This window comes from Rattus norvegicus, chromosome 1, assembly GCF_036323735.1.
Source record: "Rattus norvegicus strain BN/NHsdMcwi chromosome 1, GRCr8, whole genome shotgun sequence".
Lineage (NCBI taxonomy): Eukaryota > Metazoa > Chordata > Mammalia > Rodentia > Muridae > Rattus > Rattus norvegicus.
Window position 1 is genome coordinate 108552203 of NC_086019.1, and position 14541 is coordinate 108566743.

General features: G+C 43.9%; 1 long non-coding RNA gene across 2 annotated transcripts; it reads left to right on the forward strand.

The window, feature by feature from the left end:
• The first annotated feature begins 379 nt into the window (after positions 1-379).
• On the forward strand, positions 380-11137 carry LOC102546796 (uncharacterized). 2 transcript variants are annotated; one of them, XR_590176.4, is made up of 5 exons: positions 380-589; positions 4193-4289; positions 8484-8532; positions 10073-10239; positions 10920-11137. It is a non-coding gene; the product is annotated as an uncharacterized LOC102546796 (long non-coding RNA). The 2 variants fall into 2 exon arrangements; XR_005495434.2 differs by lacking the exons at positions 8484-8532; positions 10073-10239; positions 10920-11137 and adding an exon at positions 5684-7423 and having other exon boundaries at positions 381-589.
• Positions 11138-14541: the final 3404 nt, after the last annotated feature.

The window sequence follows — 14541 nt, forward strand, 5'->3', positions numbered from 1 at the left end:
CTTGTCCCTTTTCTGCGTCTGCACTTAGAAGCTGTGGCTTTCGGGAACCAGAGGGTGGGGTTTGCCGGAACTGACAGTAGAAATACTGTGATGGGGATTTCAGGGCTTTTTTTTGTTGTTGTTGTTGTTTCCCCGGAGCTGGGGACCGAACCCAGGGCCTTGCGCTTCCTAGGCAAGCGCTCTGCCACTGAGCTAAATCCCCAACCCCGCTTTTTTTTTTTTTTTTTTTTTTTTTGGTTGGTTGGTTGGCTGGTTTGATGGTAGTGGTGAGAATTACACTTAAGTGTGTCAGGAATTCTAAGCAAACATTCTACTACCGAGCTAAGGACTTTTAAAAGACTTAATTCTTAATTACTGTGTGGAGAGTGGGCTTCTGTGTGTGACGTCATCTTTGGAAGCCCCTGCACCACGTGGCTCGACACCTTACCCTGGGCCTACCTGGTAGGCACATTTCACAGAGTCCATGGACTCAGCGGAACCGTCATTGTACAAAGAGCATGAAGTCACTGCTTTTGAGCACCTCCCGGGCACCGTGTTCCGTGTCGTTTAATCCTGCCAGGGAAGTGATTTCATCACTTGCCCTTTACAGGTCAGGAATGTAAAGCTTCCACAGTGTGAGGGAACGGCAAGTATTGGCAGCAGGGTTTAGAGTTCAGTCTGTTTGCCCCGCTCCCGTTCTGGTGCCAGACGGTCTCACTTCTGACTGCCAGGAAATGAGTCTGTGCCCTGGAGATGTTAGTTTACTGAACCTTCCTCTGCCTCTGGCTTTCCTCCTGAGACTTAGCCAACCCAAGATAACTTTCGTTACTGGCATGTACGGTGGGTTCTAGAATCTCGTTGTTTTGTGAGGCATATGTAAGCGTGTCTCTGGCTCTTCTCTTTATTTAGCCCTTAAGATATTCCAAAATTGTGCACTTTGGAGTCAAGTGTATATAGATCTGGGTGTCAGCACTGTGGGACGGATATTTTTTTCGAGGTCTTTTTTTCCTATTTCCCATCTCCTTTCTGGGGAAATCGGCAGTAAGCTTGGCAAGTATCGCCCCACAGCAACCACTCAACAAATAGTAAGAGAATAAGGGACTTGGATGACGTTTCTGCGGCCTTCACTCCATCCAGCTCTCCAAGCACAGTTTACACTTTCACCCGGGGAGGGAAGAGGTCTAGATGAGAGCAGACCTCTTGGAGTCCGGGTGGACTGGGGTTGATCCCATTTCCCCAGGCCCAGCTAAGCTCAGGGGAGGAAGGGAGAGGGAAGCCATCCCTCAGCCAGCAGTCCCTGCCCCATTGTTTACCTCCCAGAAGAGACAAAAGAGCAATTTTATGCTAATCAGCATATGTGAGACCAGCCCCTGCTTCTTTTTTTCTTTTCCTCCAAATTTGACTTCTTTCACTTGCAGGCGTCATAAATGAACTGAATGAGTTCAGCCTAAACAGTCCACTGCCTCAGCTGCAGCAGGAGCTCCTGGGGAGCGGGGGTGGGGGTGGCGGTTGTTGGTCTGAAGTGTGAGTTGGCAGTTTGGGAGTGGGGACAAGGACAGGAGCTAGCCCAGACAAAATAGCTTTCTTCTCCTGGGAGCCCTAGGCACGAGGGTAGCACTGTCGCAAGCTGTCTGAGAAGACGGTCCTTGTGGAAGGAAGGGGAAGGGAAATTGTCTCCCACGCCTTGGCCAAAGAGTGAGAAAAAAGAGCTTGCATTAGCCAGACCTCCACAGCGCAACAAATGAAATCTTCCAGAATGCAAGTCCTCAGAGAAAGTAGGACACTCGTGTAGACTCTGGTGACCATCAGTCCTCCACAGTATGTCTCCAGCTCCCCAAGCCTGTGGAGGGATTGGTTCTCTTCTTCCACCGTGTGGGTCCCGAGGATCCAACTCAGTCGTCTGTTTTGGTGGCAAGTGCCTTTGCCCACTGAGGCATCTCACCAGCCCTGGGTAATAAATTGTTTACAATATGTGAGCTGCCGGCTCCTGGAGCCACAGTGTAAGCACATACACACCCTGTAGAACATGTAAAAGATACTGTAATCCCAACACGGGCTCACCACCACACCAGCCCCAAATTATAGAATCCAAGAGACAAGCATCTTTCCCTAGAAATGGCATGTCCTTTGATGTTTCCTCAGCCTGATAAGCCTTTGCCTTTCCCCTCTTGGAATCTCAGTTTGCTCATTGACCAGAGGAGTTACTGTTGCCAGCAGTTCTCACAGTGTGAGACCAGGAGGCAGCATGTGTCAAATGTAAATGTTTCCACTTTCTCATTTTGTCTTTCTGTCTATATGCTTTATATGCAAGTCTATGTGCAGTATGTACATTGTATGTATGTATTGTGTGTGTCTATTTGTATATTCTGCTGTAAGATCTGGACATGGAGAACATTATTTCAATTTCTAAGCCCCTGTCCATAGTACCTGATATCTCTCTGTCCTTCATTGTCATGACAAGGTGGCAAAAACCAAACTGTATCCTGGCACCCAGGGTGCAGGATTGGAAATTCATCCATTTCGGGACCGCTAACAGGCTCCTGATTTATTTCAGAGTTCAGCTGAATGTTGAAAAGGCCTAAGCTCTGTTTGGAAATGAAGCCTCGCTAATTAAGACTTCCCTAATCCCCCCTGTGGGTCCCGGCTGTGTTCTCAAAAAACAAGTGAAAATCAGCTAATTATTAGGGCTTTGATATGAAAGTCCAGACATCAGAGGGTTCCTGCCCCCTCTCCCCTGTTTTAGGTCCTCCGGTGCCTAGACAAGGCTCTTGAGAGATTAACTGTTTCCATCTTTTGTCCTATAAAGGGAAGAAGATTTTGATTCTTTTCCCAAGGATGGAAACGTCGTTGCTAGAAAAGTGTATACAACACAAATGGACTCTCACCAAATTCACTTTATTTCTTTACTCTGGACAGGTTTTTCTCTTCTGGAATCAGAATCTCCTTCTTAGTCAGTTTCCTACCTTCCCTGGGGTCTCGACTCCTCAATCTGTAAACAAACACAAACAACAAAATACAGTGAGCAGATATTCCCACTCGATGGACCATGATATTTGCAAAACAAAACAAATCAAAATAAAACAAACAAACAGAAAATCCAAACCAACCAAAGGAACAAACAAACAAAGCAAACCGAGTATTTGAAGTGAGCCAGCTCTGGGGAGCGACTGCATTAGCTAAGCCATTGCTTTAGCATACCTGTCTGAGGTTTTCATTCAAGAACTTAAGTTTCCATTCGTTTATTAAATTAACTCAATAAATATGCATTAAACTCCTCTTCCCTGCAAGTTTGACTAGTGTACAGCTCCTGCCACAAGGTCTGTCCTTAGACATGGCCACACTGACCACAGGCTGTCCTCTCACCCTCCCCTCTCACTCCCACTAATACCCTGTCCTCTACTCCACACCATGTCGTCTGGAGTCAAAACTGAAGCCGTAAAGTCCCGTTCACTCAGAGAAGGAGCATGGTGCCAGTGTAGATGGGTCTAGATTTGCTCTCAGCTCCAGAGGTAAAGCTGTAGATTAGCTGTGCTTCAAATACGAATGGGGTAAAGTCGTATAAATGTTGTCACCGAGTATTCATGGTGTGTCTCTGGTGTCTTTAAGTGACAGCGCTACCTTGGCTTTTCCTAGCTGCAATGAGCGTTAATTAGCTACCCATTATCTGGTTTCAGATACTGCTGCTGAAATAGCCCCTTCCGGGTGCTTTCTCTGCACCTAGTGGGTCTCTAAAGTCCTTCCCGCTTGTTGTGGAAATTCTCTGGTTTTACATGTTCTATTGTCAAGCACAGATGACCCACTGTGTCACACGATTGTGTGAGTGAAGGAAATATCTCCAGTGGTTACGGGGGAAGCAGCCATTGGTTAATTTTTCCTGGCACCGATGGCAGTGTGAGAGAGCATGGGTGTGGAGGTAAAGTTTCCCTGCCTCTAACACCCATCCACTCAGGTTCTCAGACCATCACTTAACAATCAGCAGAATTTAGAAGGGCCTGGTGAGGATAAAATTAAATTTATTTAGACTATGGTAAAGTCTGACGGATGAGCCAGATCTTGCCTTCTGGTGACTGAGTTGGGGAGCGCAAACTGATGGCACACAGAGCAGCCTGGGTTTCTCCCCTCTCCCTGTCTCTGCCAATGCCTAGACCCTCTGCGTCCCAGAAGCTTGCCTGAAGTTCTTTCCGAGTCTTAAGAATTGTGATCTTTCTTGCAGTTGCTTCCAGGGGACATCTGCTGAGAGGAGCCAGTCAATATTGTAGAGAAGTTCAAAGAATACTCATCATTAGCAGTGTCAGCTTTACAACCAGGAGGTAACGGCATTAAAGGGGATGTCCATAATACCCAACAATAGTGACCTCATTAACCAGTGATTTATCATGATGAAAAGACCTGTTTAACCTTTGGTCTCCACAAGCTTTCTCCCCTTAACAAAAAGCCCTATTATTTCAAGTTGTCAGGGGATAATTTGTGAGTTGTTAAAGGCCACATTCAATTACTCTTAAGACAATTATATGGAGCCCATGCTCCCTGCAAGGCGCTTACACAATAATTTTTGTTTTCCCCAGTCCTTTTAGCAACACACAGAAACCAGGTGTTTGATGGCTTTACCACAGGCTCTGCCTGCCTCCTCAAGGCCCCGCTGGGGCTGACACACTGGGTTTTCAGACCCACAGTGCCTGGTGAATTTAAGGTAGCATGCCAAATTCTTCAACCAGCTCTCAGTAGCATCAATGGACAGATCATCATAGGAACAGAGCTGGGCACTATGGAAGAGTGCACCAGCAGAGAAGGCTGGGCTCTGCCTTCTAGAAGCACATATACTACTCTGCAGATGCTACCTCTGCTGGTATTTTTAAAGGCCTTCTAACAGTTCAAGAAGATCTTCTGTGAACAAGTATGACAGTTTCGAGGGGTTGTTTCACTCAGGAATCTCTCTAAGGAATCCGACCTATAACCAGAAAAGGAAGGGAAAACAGAAAAGCAAGATTCATATAACAGCCTGGTTGCAGGGAGAGTGCTTGGCATTACTACTGCTCCTAGGTGAATTCTGTCCTCTGGTCGGAACTGAGGCAGGAAAAGCTGTACCAATGGTGCCCCTCCAGTCTGGGCCTCTTTAGAGCATACTGTCAGTGTGACAAATTGAACCCAATTGTACAGAGGCTTTTGTGAGGCGGAGAAACGCCCATCAGAGACTCCGACAGGACCACCAAACTCAGTTCTCTAATTTACGCCCCAGGGTCTCTGAGGTGAGGGACCCCACTATTTGAATATCTGACCACAGTAAATAACATCCACTGGAGAACTTTGAACCAAAGGTGTTTGGAAGAGCTCAGCTTTGCAAATGGGTTGTCCAGTTCCACACATGGCGGCAGCGTCCCTATGTCCCTACCGGTGCCAGCGGCGGGGATTCTGGACGTACAATCGCCCTGTGAAATTGTATTCAGAGGCAAGCCAAATTCCATATTAAAATGTTGGTTCTTAAAAAAAAGAACAGGTTGCTTATTATGTATTTCGCGGCCTATTTTCAGTTTCTGTTCTTAGGGACCATTTTCAACCGTCTATAGCCAACTCCTCCTTAGGAAAAGCTGTGCTGCGCTATTTGGCTCCACTGTATATGCAATCCGTTGCTTATGCTTGTTTTAAAAAAAAAATTACCTTTTCCAGAAGCCCCATTCTCATTTCCATCTTTTTTTTATTTCATTAGGAGACAAGGCGTTGAGAAGTGCTGGATTTTATAACAGTTTCATTCGCAGAAATATGCCTAATCTTGAAGGGGCTCTAACGCTAGGTAGCTCAATGAATTAGCACCGAAGGACGAGGAGTGTGAAATAATGCCACTTCCTAAACAGCTGTTATCAGTCAGCTGGCCCTCCCCACCACACACATCCAGGAGTTCAGAGCATGCTTGAAGAAAGCTTTGGATGCCAGAAATGAAATGAGAAGTTGGAGGGTCAGAGGTCATTCCGAGGAAGGGTTAAAGAACTGTGGGCCGGATGTGATTGGCGTAAATAAAAGAGGAAACTACAATAAACCATACATCCCCTGGTTTATAAGTACAAATGCATGAATCCATCGTTTAATAAATAAGTAATTATTTATTAAATATCAGTAGATTAAATAAATGCTTTACACTTGAACACTATTTTCTATAGAATAAATTCATTGTGGGGAAATTTGTTATTCAAATGATGTGTCTGCTTCCTAGATGGTGTTTTTTTTTTTCTTCTTCTTTTTTCTTTTATTGGACTTTTAAAATTTACATTTCAAATGTTATCCCCTTTCCTGGTTTCCACTCCAGAAACCCACTACCCCCCTCCCACTGCCTCTATGAGGATGCTCCCCCACCCACCCACTCTGTCCCATCTCCCCGCCCTAACATTCTTGTCCACAGGACCAAGGGCCTCTCCTCTCAGTGATGCTCAACAAGGCCATCCTCTGCTACATATGTAGGTGGAGCCATAAGTTCATCCCTGTGTTCTCTGTGGATGATGGTTTCGTCCCTGGGAGCTCTGGGGGTGGGTCTGGTTGGTTGATATTGTTGTTGTTCTTATGGAGTTGCAAACACTTTTAGCTACTTCAGTCCTTTCTCTAACTCCTCCATTGGGGACCCCGTTCTCAGTTCAATGATTGGCTTCAAGTGTCCACCTCTGTATTTGTCAGGTTCTGGCAGAGCCTCTCAGGAAATAGTTATAACAGGCTCATGCCAGCACGCACAACTTGGCATGAAGAATAGTGTCTGGGTTTGGCGGCTGTATATGGGCTGGTTCCCCAGGTGGAGCAGTCTATGGGGCAGTCTCTGGAAGGACTTTTCTTCAGTCTCTGCTACACACTTTGTCTCCATGTTTTCTCCTGAGAGTGTTTTTACTCCCCCTTCTAAGGACTGAAGCACCCACACTTTGGTCTTCCTTCTTCTTGAGCTTAATGTGGTCTGTGAACTGTATCTTGGGGATTTTGAGCTTTTGGGCTAACATCCACTCATCAGTGAGTACATACCACATGTGTAGTACTATGTCGAATTTTGTGAGGAACAGTCAGACTGATTTCCACAGTGGTTGTACCAGCTTGCAATCCCACATTCTTTCTCCACATTCTTGCCAGCATCTGTGCTGTCACCTGAGTTTTTGATCTTAGCCATTCTGACTGGCATGAGGTAGAATCTCGGGGTTGTTTTGATGTGCACTCCCCTGATGACTAGGATGTCAAACATTTCTTTAGGTGCTTCCCAGTCATTCAATATTCCTCAGTTGAGAATTCTTTCTTTAGCTCTGAAACCCATTTTTTTTATATCTGTATATATATATTTATATTTATATAAAAAGACCAATAATAGCAGTGTGTTATGCATCAACAGCAGCAACAGCTTTTCCAGGTTCTGCAGTCATCTGAACAAAACTGTAGAGACATCCAGCACACTCCATTAAAAAAAAAAAGTAAAAAAACAAAACCCGAGAAAACAGCACAGTTCTGTTACTCTTGTGGTACCTGGCACCATTTTTTTTTAAATTAGCTTCTCAATCATCATCTGGAAAGAAAACATTCTGAGCAGCATCATTAAAAACAGCTCTGATAAAGCACGGTCACTACTACGTATCATAAAGCAGGTACAAGCTATTTTACATCCACAGAGGTATGATACAGTACTGTCCTACATCTATAATACTAGAGGATACAATTTAAAAGGCATTATTTGAGACTTGATTCTACTTTTCCAGCAGAGGGCCCAAAGGATGGTGTGACACAGCTTTGTAAAGAAACATACTCTAGACAGGATTTCCTTTCACTAGTGGCACACTTCTAAGGATTCATTCTCTCCATGAATGTCAGCTAAAACCGTTATTTAAAAAAATGAAATATCCCTAGAACAAAACCGTATAACCACCGGATTCACATGAAGATGACCTAGTGGAGACAAGCTGGACCTCACCTTACCAACAAGCTATCAAATCTGTTATGTTTAAACAGTGAGACCTCCAAGGAAGGAGATGCCAAGTAGTGCTTCAAAGCTTCGGACCACAACCAAACACAGCATCCTTTTCAACAGAAGCAGAAGCTCATCTGAATATGCTCATGGATGCTGACATCAACATTTAATCATCTCCTCACTCATCCAGGAAGAGGGGGAGATCAGTTACTACTGTACTTTAATGTGTTCAACCAAATCACCATATTACAAAAATAGCAAGCTGCCATAATAAAAAATAAGGCTCCTCTATCCAGCACCAGATAGCACTAGATGGTGTTTTTATTACCTAATTGAAAATGTTTCATTGATGGAGAAGAACTGTTCACAGCTGTGAGATATGGTCAGTGCCTTGGCACTTGCATTTAATGTATGGTAATTGGATAGTACAGTTGATACTTATTACCCCAGATATTTATGATGTCTTTCTGTTGGAAGTATTAAAAATTCTCTCTGTTGGTAATTTTGAAGCATAGCATTAGTTTTTGTCCTCACACTGGGCTGTGGAACACAGATGTTCTTTCTGTCTTGTACCTCCACACAGGTTGACGTCCAAGGATGGAAGCATTGTTATGATCATAGATTATTTGCTGGTAAGTATATTTTAACTTTATAAAACACTTGCTCCTGTGCTATTTTCCCAAATGGCTGTTGTGTTGTACACTTTGTGTAGTAAGGCAGATAAACGTTCTCCACCCCTCACTTGTACTTAGAATAGCTAGGGTTGTTTGTTAAAATGTTGTTGTTTTGTGTTGTTTTTACATTCATCCTCAGTTTTTTAAACAGTCTTTTTCTTGTCTTATTACATTGTCTATGATCTTTACAACAGTGTAGGATAAGAACAATGGGAGGAAACATCCTTCCCATCTTGATTTCAAGGGAGAAAGCACCCCATCTTTTACTAAAGATAGATGGTAGTGTAGGTTTTACATAGATGCCCCTCTTGAGGTTAAAAGGACCCCCTCTTGTGCTTAATATCCTGAAATATTATCATTTATATATGTTGGATTTTATCAAGTGGTTTTTACATCTAGTGAGATAATCATAACATTTTTGTTTTTCCTTGACATAATCATTTATATGAACTAACTTTTCAGATATTTAGTTAGCTTTGCCTCCCTGGTATGAACTCTATTTGACCATGTTATCTTACCTTTTATATATATTTTTGATTCAGTCTGATAAATTCTGTTTAAGATGCTCACATCCACAAGGAACTGTTGCTTTCTTTCCCATAATGCCTTTCTTTGGATTGTTGTTGAACAACATAAAATAACTTAATATTTTAAGGCCTCATAAAATAACTTAAGAAACATTCCCCCAATGTTTCATGGAGTTTAATGTGCAATCTGTACTTCCCCAATAAATGTGTCTGGTCATGAATTATTCTTGGAAAATTTTCTACTAACTAGTTGAATTGTTTTCCAAAGTTGAGAGCAATTTGAATTGTATTTCTTCTTAAGTCATTTTTGTCTTTGGGTGAGTTTGTCCTTCTGCCTTCATCAAGTTCATTGGCATAAGCTACACAGTAACTTTGTCCTTTTAACTTCTGTAGGTCTGTATTCATGGCGCCCAATTTTGTTGCCAGAATTGTCAATCTGTGCCCCGCGCCTCCTTTTCTAATCAGCTTGATCAGGTTTTATTGACCTTGTCAAAGACCCAGGTTGGTTGGTTTGTTTTGAGACAGGGTCACTCTGTGTATCTCTGGCTGACCTGAAACTCTCTCTGTAGACCAGGCTGACCTCGAACTCACAAAGATCTGCCTACTTCCAACTTCCACAAACCAGCTCTTAATTTCAGTCATTTTTGCTTTTATTTTTATCTTGAGTTTTATTGTTCTTGACCTTAGTATCTTCTTTTCATTTGCTGTTAGCTTTATTTATTTTGAGTCTATTAAGGTGGATTCTTAGGTGTTAGCAAGAGGGCTTGCTTGTTCTCTGACCATAATACAGTGCAATGCCCTTTCCCCTACTGTGTGAGCAGTTTTTTTTTTAAAATATGATAAATGAGCTTGCTTCATTTTGTCAGTCTTCCCATCCAAACTGATGGACAGGTAACAGGTTTCTAGGTGTTGACTGGCAGTGTCTGCATTAAACAGCTATAAACATCCTACTTTTATTATTTGTGTTTTAGAGGGTAGGGCCTGGTTTCTGACTCAGGCTTGCTCACGATGTGGGTGAAGAGGTGACGCTGAGGGAGACTATTCAACCAGCCATCCAGAAGCAGAAATAAACATCCACAATGACAATTATTTCCTTTAACATCACCTCCAGAAGAAAAAAAATGGCCCCTGGAGTCAGGTAGTAGCCTTTATCTACCTCAGGGAAGAGGCAGGGCAAGGGGATGCTGAGGACAATTTCCTAAATGCCTAGAGAAAGTAGTTTTCATCCCATGAGCCTGTGCGACTAAGGAGAAGAGACAGGGAACTACCTCTCCTTGCCCTCTCTGCAGTCGAATGCCTTAAACACGCAGCAGTGGACTACACTTTACCAATTAAGGCTCACAATGCTTAAACACCATCTTATTCACACAGGGATGGTGCTTTGAATCCCATTCTGTTCCACTATGCCTACAGTGCTAAGCTAAGTCCTTTCCCCCTTGCCTTGTATCTTAGGACCCAAGTGTAGAGCTGGGGCATGAGGAGGGTGGGTAGTACAGGAGGAACCCAGAAAGAGATAATTATTAAAAGAGTTTGACTCAGCTTCCAATTAAGTGAAAGAGCTGCCATATCAAGGAGTAAGTTTGATGTATCGCCGGTAACCGGTTCTGTCAGCACTGCTTAGATTGGAAGCCAGTATTCATGTGCCTGTGTTCCCTTCTCACACGAGATTACAAGCACCAAGTCATAAGGCACTTGGCTTTTGAGTCGCAAAGGCACAATTTTCTTGCTATTTCCCACACTTATGTGGCATCCACCCCCAGAGTACTGACCCCGGATGCAGGGCTTTAACTAACTGCCCTTATTTTTGCTTTACAAAAGGAATGAAGGCTTTCACAGGGTAGAGGGCCTGTTTGAAGCAGAAACCAGTGTTGACAGAGTCATCGTCCTCTCCATAAATCGTCCCCAGAGCAAGGAACTGGCCTCCTCCCTCTTCTTACCAGCCAGCCACCCACCCCAACTCAAACCTGCTTTGCAGTCAGAAAAAGATGTGTGTTCATCTATCTGCATATTCATTAAAATGCACCAAGTCTTGCAAATGGCTTCCCCCAACCCCATTCTCCTTCTGACAAAGGATTTGTGACAAAAGACCTCCTTCCTGGTTTGTAAAACAGTTGTGTAAAACTCGGACTGTAAAGTCACAGTTGGCTGCTTTAATGTGGAGCAGCTGGGGGGGTGTAGACACACTGGCAGGTTGGGACAGGGACTGGGACCCGGTCCCCATTCTGCACAGGGTCGACTTAGTCACACCACCTGCTGCCCCTATTATCTCAAGAGCAAACCAGTCATGACAACCTCAACAGACGGACACACGGCACCAGACGGTGCCAGCAAAGTCAAGAAAAGATAAATTAAGTGATCAATAAAGATAAGGGCCCTGCTTTGCAGTAAACAGTGCTGACAGGCCGGAGGGGCATTTGATAACTCAGGACTTCAGAGCTTAGCAGCAGTAACATTTTGGAGACTCTGGGACCTTGGCTGCACATTTACCAGGCTGAGCCAACACAAGTTCAAGGTGATTGTCTTTATGTTTCTACAAGGGAGAAGGTTCAGGGACCAGCATAGTAAGCCACATGTATTGAGGCACTTCTACCCTACCACATTATTCCGGGCCAAATGAAATTGTGCCAGGGTGAATTCTGAGGCCCATATGCTTCTGCATATGTGTTCCTGTGTGTGTGTGTGTGTGTGTGTGTGTGTGTGTGTGTGTGTGTGTGTGTTATAGGTACTGGATGCCAAAAGAGGGTGTCAGATCGTCAAAACTCCTGCAGCTGGAGCTATAGGAACTTGTGACTCAGACACTCAGGTCCTCTGGAAGAACAGCCATCACTCCTAACCACCAAGCCACTCTCCAGCCGCTGCTTCTCTCTCTCTTGGTGAGATGAATGACACTCCCATTTCTCCATTCTATCTATCCTCTTAGACACAGTGGCAGGCTTAACATGGTGATGTTGTAAGTGGAATTGGTACACATTTTTCATGATTCTCCTGAAAAAATATTAAAAACTAGAGACAGCCCAACTGTTCCTCTGCTGCCTCCTGTTTCCACAATAGGCTCAATCTCATGTCTTCACTGCTACAGGGGACTGGTATATGACAAACATAAGGCTAAAGAGAAGAAGACCCATAAAAGATCATGGCAGTGGCTCCTTCTTTCTTCTCCTTCTCCTCCTCCTCCTTCTCCTCCCTCTCCCTCTCCCTCTTCCTCTTCATCTTCTTCTTTGCCTTTTTCCTCTTCTTCCTCCTCCTGCTTCTCCCTCCTTTCTTTTTCTTCTTTTCTTCTTTCTTCCTCCTCCTCTCCCTCCCCATTCCTCCTCCTCTTATTCTTCCTCCTCCTGTCTTTTTCTTTTCTTCTTCCTCCATCCTCTTCTTCTTCCCCCTTCTTCCTCCTCTTCTTCCTCCCTTGCCCCTCCTCCTTCTCCTCCTCCTCTTCTTATTCTTCTCCTTCTTCTTTGAGTTCTAATCAAACAGGCACCATAGAAAAACAGGGAGAGGAGTCGGAGAGATGGCTCAGAGTTTAAGAGTGTGTACTATTCTTGCAGAGGACCTGAGTTTGGTTCCCAGCACCCATATCCAACACACATACACACACACACACACACACAAATAAATCTTAAAAAACAAAAACAACAAGAACCACAGAGAAAGGACAACTGTGGCTTTTCCTTCCTGAAGCCTCATAATACCTAAGAATTAACTCTAAACTTTGATTCCTTTAAACACAGTAGAGGACAATGAACACCTCTTTAATCTTTGCAGGTAAAATGTAATCCTCTCAAAGATTTGTGACCTTTTCTAAGTGCTCTTGAGGGTCTGTCCCCATTTAGTTACCCCTGAAGTTTTCCTCTGCTGTCACTGGGAATGATAAAGAAGTAAGCTGTGTTGGGTGGAGCTAGAGAACAAAGCACATGGAAGGAGGGGTCAGGATGAGCAGGAGCAGGCCTGGTTAGGATGGGTGTGGCCATTTGGAAGCAATAGACCTCTGCAATGAACAAAGTGCCTCCATAGAATTATCATCTGACTTTTACCACAGTGTTTCCCCACCCTACGACGTTGAAGTAGATATAACATGAGCACATCTATGGAATTTATCATTTGATAGTGATGTCCCTCCCTGTGCTGCCGCTGGGGACCATGTTTGTGTCTGTGGCCCTGCAGCAGCAGGACTCTGTGTTGATGTCCATGACCCATGTGACCACTAAGACCATGCTGACATCCCTGGTCTGGCCTGCCACCTGAGGCCATGTCGATGTCCAAGGGTTATAGAGAGCTGACCCTGCCCCTCGTTGGCAGTGAGATGGTGTGAGAGAGATCCTCCCCACTTCCTGGCTGCAGCACTTGGGAGAGTGGACCTCCACACCTCACCTGGGCAGTAACAATAGAGCTGGCCTTGGTGGCATGGGCACAGGAGAGTTAGCTGGCTGGTTTACCAACACAGTTACCACCAAGGCCCAGATCCAGGGCTTTAAGTTGTCCCACCCCAATATCTACCCAATTGATGAACTGCTAGACCATGTGAAGGGGTCAGTCCTGCAGATCCAAAGCTGTAGCATCTCCATGACATGGGGCAACAACAGGATATCAGAGAAGAGTCCCAACAAGGATCCAGTATTGATGGTGTAGCAGAAGCCAGAGGTCTTGAACCAATGGCTCATTGCAAGTAAAACTCTTTTGACAGGAGGTTATACTGTGTGACACATGGTGACATACTACAGTTTCCATGGAGAGAAGTGTTTTGTTTGTTTTATTTTTTTAATTAAAATTATTTTAATTTTAATTTTTTTGTTTTTTTTTTGTGGGGGATGTTATAAGTCTAGAGGATATACATGAAGGAATAGGGAGATGAGTGGGAATGGTGTACATGATGTGAAATTCACAAAAAATCAATAAAAAGTTCATAAAGAAAGGAAGGAAGGAAGACAGACAGACAGACAGACAGACAGACAGAAAGAAAGAAAGAAAGAAAGAAAGAAAGAAAGAAAGAAAGAAAGAAAACTGGTCTAATCAGGTGTCATGGTACATGCCCATAATCCTAGCAGCTATAAGAAAAGGTAGAGGCAGGAAGATTAGCATTGCAAGGTTGTATTTGCTATAAAGCAAGGCCAAGGCCAGCCTGGGCTTCATAAAACCCAGGGAGAGAGGGAGAGAGAGAGAGAGAGAGAGAGAGAGAGAGACAGACAGACAGACAGACAGACAGACACAGACACAGAGAGACAGAGACAGAGGGGGAGGGGAAGGGGGGAGGAGAGAGAGAGAGAGAGAGAGAGAGATATTTTTGAAAAAAGTATCCACAATAGAACAAGGACTTCAACAGTAATTGTATTATTTATGGTTGGTTCTATATAATGTTAGATAGATAGATAGATAGATAGATAGATAGATAGATGATAGATAGATAGATAGATAGATAGATAGATAGATAGATAGATAGATGATACATACA